The following is a 6580-nucleotide window of genomic DNA, read 5'->3' as shown; positions in this document are numbered from 1 at the left end:
GGGTATACCACATCATAGTTAGAGCACCGAACCTGGTAAGCAGAAGGGTGAGCCACTATAAACTCATACTAATCACGGACAGCATACAGTTCAGTAATGTCGGCAAGGGACCAATCAGAGTGGCCCCTTGCCAGCAACCTGCCCTGATGCGGTCCGCCCCCTCCCAGCCCCATACATTCCTCCTGCCCACATTTGTGCTGCCTTTCTCAATGCCGGCCGTACCCCCCCCCCCCCCTTTCCAGCGCTGCCCCCTGCCTCCGATGCGGTCCCCCTGCTGTGTTTGATGGCGGCGGCTCCATTCCTGAGCCGCCACCATCAGCAGAGAGTGTCAGCGGCAGCGGCATCCATGGGGTTAATAGAGGGAAGGGGCTCCCTTTCTCCACCATCGGGGCTGCCGCGCTGCGAAGGCAGCGCCCGATGGTTGCCATGGCAACCGGACGCTTTCCAAACGGTCCAGTGTTGCCACCTACAGGGCATCTGATAGTATTATACTTTGCAATGCAAGAGCATTGCAAAGTATAGTACAGCCATCAGCCCCACTGGATCTGCAGAAAAATAGAAAAAAAAAGGCGTTCAGAAAATGGACACAAAAACATAATTTATTTTTCAAAAATGCTTTATTATGTAAAACTGAAACAAACAAACAAACAGAGAAAGTAGACATATTTGATATCATTGCATCCGTAACAACCTGCTCTATAAAAATAGCACATGATCTACGCTGTCAGATGAATCTTGTAAAAAAAAAAAAAAACTGTGCCAAAATTTTTTAGTTACCTTGCCTCACAAAAAACTTAATATAGAGCAATTAAAAATCATATGTACCCCAAAATAGTACCAATAAAACTGGCACCTTATCCCCTAGTTTCCAAAATAGGGTCACTTTTTGGAAGTTTCTACTGTAAGGGTGCATCAGGGGGGCTTTAAATGGGACATGGCATCTAAAACCAGTCCAGCAAAATCTGCCTTCCAAAAACCATACGGCGTTCCTTTCCTTCTGCGCCCTGCCGTGTGCCCTTACATCAGTTTACGACCACATGTGGGGTGTTTCTGCCAAAAAAAGTGAAATTTAGAAATTTCATCTCCATTTTCCTTTAATTCTTGTGGAACGCCTAAAGGGTTAACAAAGTTTGTAAAATCAGTTTTAAGTAACTTGAGGGGTGTAGTTTCTACGATGGGGTCATTTATGGGGAGTTTCTACTTTGTAAGCCCCACAAAGTGACTTTAGACCTGAACTGGTACTTAAAAAGTGGGTTTTGGAAATTTTCTTAAAAATTTTAAGAATTGCTTCTAAACTTCTAAGCCTTCTAACGTCCTAAAATAATTAAATGACATTTCCAAAATGATGCCAACATAAAGTAGACATATGGGAAATGTTAGAATTTTTCAATATTTTGGGTCAATTTGGGATTTTTTCATAAATAAAGGTGAAATATATTGACTCAAATTTATGACTATCATGAAGTACAATATGTCACAAGAAAACAATCTCAGAATGGCCTGGATAAATAAAAGTGTTCAAAAGCAATTACCACATAAAGTGACGCATGTCAGATTTGTAAATTTTGACCTGGACACTGGGGCATCAATGACCCTTGGTCATGAAAGGGTTAATCATACGTAACAATATTATTTATTTTCTTATACAAACAAAACTAAGGTTGATTATACGTATACATATACATCACAGATTTTCTGCTATATTAATAGATATCAAACTGTAGGACTAATTAGTACCAGCTACTTCTAGAGAACATCCTTATCTCCTGTCATAAATCCATATGGAGACAAGAATGCTTCTTCTCGGACATGAACTGTGTCTTTCCCAAGAACCTCTTTCGGCCTACTTTAAAATACAATATAGTGAATATAACACACATGGCCTATTACAGTGGGATGCGAAAGTTTAGCCAACCTTGTTAATCGTCATGATTTTCCTGTATAAATTGTTGGTTGTTATGATAAAAAATGTCAGTTAAATATATCATATAGGAGACACACACAGCGATATTTGAGAAGTGAAATGAAGTTTATTGGATTTACAGAAAGTGTGCTATAATTGTTTAAACAAAATTAGGCAGGTGCATAAATTTGAGCACCACAAAAAAGAAATGAAATCAATATTTAGTAAATCCAACTTTTGCAGAAATTACAGCCTCTAAACACTTCCTGTAGGTTCCAATGAGAGTCTGGATTCTGGTTTAAGGTATTTTGGACCATTCCTCTTTACAAAACATCTTAAGTTCATTCAGGTTTGATGGCTTCCGAGCATGGACAGCTCTCTTTAAGTCACAGCACAGATTTTCAATTATATTCAGGTCTGGGAACTGAGATGGCCATTCCAGAACGTTGTACTTGTTCCTCTGCATAAATGCCTTAGTGGATTTTGAGCAGTGTTTAGGGTCGTTGTCTTGTTGAAAGATCCAGCCCCGGCGCAGCTTCAGCTTTGTAACTGATTCCTGGACAGTGGTCTCCAGAATCTGCTGATACTGAGTGGAATCCATGCGTCCCTCAACTTTGCCAAGATTCCCAGTCCCTGCACTGGCCACACAGCCCCACAGCATGATGGAACCACCACCATATTTTACTGTAGGTAGCAGGTGTTTTTCTTGGAATGCTGTGTTCTTTTTCCTCCATGCATAACGCCCCTTGTTATGGCCAAATAACTCAATTTTAGTTTCATCAGTCCACAGCACCTTATTCCAAAATGAAGCTGGCTGGTCCAAATGTGCTTTAGCCCACCTCAAGCGGCACTTTTTGTGCTGTGGGCGGAGAAAAGGCTTCCTCTGCATCACTCTCGCATACAGCATCTCCTTGTGTAAAGTGCGCCGAATGGTTGAACGATGCACAGTGATTCCATCTGCCGCAAGATGATGTTGTAGGTCTTTGGTGCTGGTCTGTGGATTGACTCTGACTGTTCTTACCATTCGTCACTTATGTCTATCCGAGATTTTTCTTGGTCTGCCACTTCGAGCCTTAACTTGAACTTAGCCTGTGGTCTTCCATTTCCTCAATATGTTCCTAACTGTGGAAACAGACAGCTGAAATCTCTGAGACAGCTTTCTGTATCCTTCCCCTAAACCATGATGGTGAACAATCTTTGTCTTCAGGTCATTTGAGAGTTGTTTTGAGACCCCCATGTTGCTACTCTTCAGAGAAAATTAAAAGAGGAGGGAAACTTACAATTGACCCCCTAAAATACTCTTTCTCATAATTGGATTCACCTGTGTATGTAGGTCAGGGGTCACTGAGCTTACCATACCAATTTGAGTTCCAATAATTAGTTCTAAAGGTTTTGGAATCAAAAAAATTCCAACAGTGCCCCAATTTATGCACCTGCCTAATTTTGTTTAAACAATTATAGCGCACTTTCTGTAAATCCAATAAACTTCATTTCACTTCTCAAATATCACTGTGTGTGTCTCCTATATGATATATTTAACTGACATTTTTTATCGTAACAACCAACGATTTATACAGGAAAATCATGACGATTAACAAGGTTGCCCAAACTTTCGCATCCCACTGTATATATCAAATCCACTATAATAGGATATTTTGATATAAATGTTATATATCTATTAAAAGGCACAACATGGTGTCAAAAACCACACAGTGCACGAAGTCTTCTGCTTCCGCTCCTTACACTGTTAGTATCCGGCGGTGTGGATCAGCCATGCTGCAGAGAGTAAAATCTCATCCACTTTGCTGGTACTATAATATGCTCCAGATTTTCCACCTACAATTTTGCAATGGAAACTCTGCAGCCTATCCTCTATATGTGAGCATACAAACCGCATGCAAATGTTGTCCTTCAAATCCAATGACTCCAGTGCTGCAATCTAACAGTGCTAACGACTGAGCATTGTAGTAATCCCTCATGTATATTGGGATCATAAAACATGTATTGCCATTGTATTATTTCTTCATTTTTATGCAAAAGTAAGTTTTATAGGGATGCACTTGGGACTGTGGATTTATTCAGTTTTGGGTGGTAGCGGCTTCAAAATAAAAATATTAAATGTGTTATTAATATTGTATTATTCATAAAATGCACAGATTGTATATTTACTACATAGTAATTTAGGAAAGTTTAGAATTTTTTATCATTTACAGAGCTCCAGATGGTGACCAAAATGGTCGCCAATGCGACTAGTAGGCCTGAACCCTATGCATTAGTAAATTCCTGGTGCAGGCGGGTGTGATGACATCATTGCACGCCTGAGGCGGGACGCAGCACAGTGACGTGTGCGTGCCTGCCTCACCATTCCCGTACTTTCTGCAAGTGAGCGTCGGGACACAGGTAGGTATTAGCTTTTAGTTTTGTTTTTGTTTTTTTGTTTTGTATGTGCCAACTTTCAGGGACGTTACTGGGGGGCACAGGAGGACATACTACTGAAGGGACAGTGGGGCAAATTACTACATGGGGCAGAGTGAGAGCAAACTACTACATGGGGGCAGTGTGGGGGCAAATTACTACATGGGGCAGTGTGGGGGCAAATTACTACATGGGGCAGTGTGGGGGCAAACGACTACATGGGGGGCAGTGTGGGGGCAAATTACTACATAGGGCAGTGTGGGGAAAACTACTGCATGGGGGGCAGTGTGGGGGCAAACTAATACATGGGGAGCAGTGTAGGGGCAAATTACTATGGGGGATAACTATGTGAAGGCAGTGTGGGGGAAAATTACTACTGTGGGGGCAGTGTGGAGGAAATGACTATGTGGGGGCAAACTAATACATGGGGAGCAGTGTGGGGGCAAACTACTACATGGGGCAGTGTGGAAAATTACTACATGGGGCAGTGTGGGGGCAAACTACTACATGGGGGAAAATTACTATGGGGGATTACTATGTGGGGGCAGTGTGCGGGACGTTGCTATTGGGGAGGCACTGTAGGGGCATTTCTATTACCGGGACATATTATAGGGCATTATTTTTTGGGACGCTATACAGGTATTATTACCTGGAGCACAATATAGGGTATTATTACTAGGGGCACTCTAGGGGGAGTTATAATTTCTGTAGACACTATAGATACATTTGGGGTCATTTATCAAACTAGTGTAAAGTAGAACTGGATTAGTTGTCCATAGCAACCAATCAGATTCCACCTTTCATTTTTGACAGCTCCTTTGGAAAATGAAAGGTGGAATCTGATTGGTTGCTATGGCCAACTAAGAAAGTTCTACTTTACACCAGTTTGATAAATGACCCCAATTATGTCTACTGGGGTCACTATTTTTTCAGCAGTATAGTACCTCGGACATTGGGGAGCACAACGGGCACAGTATTGGGAGTGGCATCAGGATGACATTTTTGAGACACCAGGATGAGGAGGCTGATGGAAAAATTGAGAAATCCAACGTATCTATGTAACAACAAACTCTGTAGAGACTAGATGCGGCTGAAAGAATTTGTCATGGTGGTCTGGGTCAAATGCAGGAGAAGAGGAAAGAGAACGTCTGCCCGGAGATGTCACTGGATTTAATAGGTATGTGGTGCTGTATTCTGCTATATGTAGAGCTGGCTCACTACTGTGACCTGTGTCTCATCTTCTCCTCCAAGTCTTTTTTTAATTATAATTACAGGTATTTTAAATTTGGAGACAAAAAATTTAATTTGGTTCCTTAATTTTTCAGTTTAGGAGTCAATGACTCCTGGGTATTTTTTTTGTCTGGAGCACTGATTTATATTATTTCCTATCAGATGTTTAGCCACAACCATGGATATACCGTACCTAGGTAACAGTCCCAAAATAAAAATCTAAATAGGCCCTCTTCATATAGAAGAGTAAAATGGAACAACCCTGACATATGTGCTAAGTGCGAGTATAGAGGAGAAGCTCCGAGCTAGCCTGGGGAGGAGTCCTCTCCATAAAAGCAATTTTTTATTTATTGGAGTATTATATAACACTAGCACCATACACATTACTTCACGCATTGCACTCTGGCATATGTATACTCTGACCTGCTTTTTTTAACTGAAATGCTACAAGAATTCAATTTATTGTGAAATGAAACCGATGAACAGAGTTATTTCAAACACCAACAAGAATTCGCCAATTTGTCTGCACAGTCAATATACCTAAGTATATACCTAATACAGAAATAATTTTGTACATAGTGAAACTGTTCCAATTGATTTACAAAAATAAATGCTGTGAGTGTTTCCAATTTTCAGCATGCAGTTACTTTAATATACTCCTTTTATATGTGAAATTCAATATTGAGAGCCTTGGGACGCTTGCAGTCAAAGCGCATCCAAATCATTTTTAAGCGTATGTAGATGATATATAGGCTCCTCATCGCCACCTTGTGGCTATATTAGAAATTGCAAAAGATAAATAAAAATGGGTGTGGTTGTGGCACTTATTCTCATTACAGTCATTAAGGCTGCATTCACACGGACATGGTCTGTGTTTTCTACACAAAATAAAAGTCTTGCCAAAAGTTTAAAACTGACTACAGGAGATCCATAATCATATCAACCTTCAGAATAAAGTTTTCATAGCAAAAATAAAAATAAAAAATACTGACAGAATTGCAATTTTGTCTACTTCACCTCCCAAAAATGAGA

This window comes from Bufo gargarizans, chromosome 5, assembly GCF_014858855.1.
Source record: "Bufo gargarizans isolate SCDJY-AF-19 chromosome 5, ASM1485885v1, whole genome shotgun sequence".
Lineage (NCBI taxonomy): Eukaryota > Metazoa > Chordata > Amphibia > Anura > Bufonidae > Bufo > Bufo gargarizans.
The sequence above is the reverse complement of the archived record's forward strand: the minus strand, read 5'-3'. Positions refer to the sequence as shown.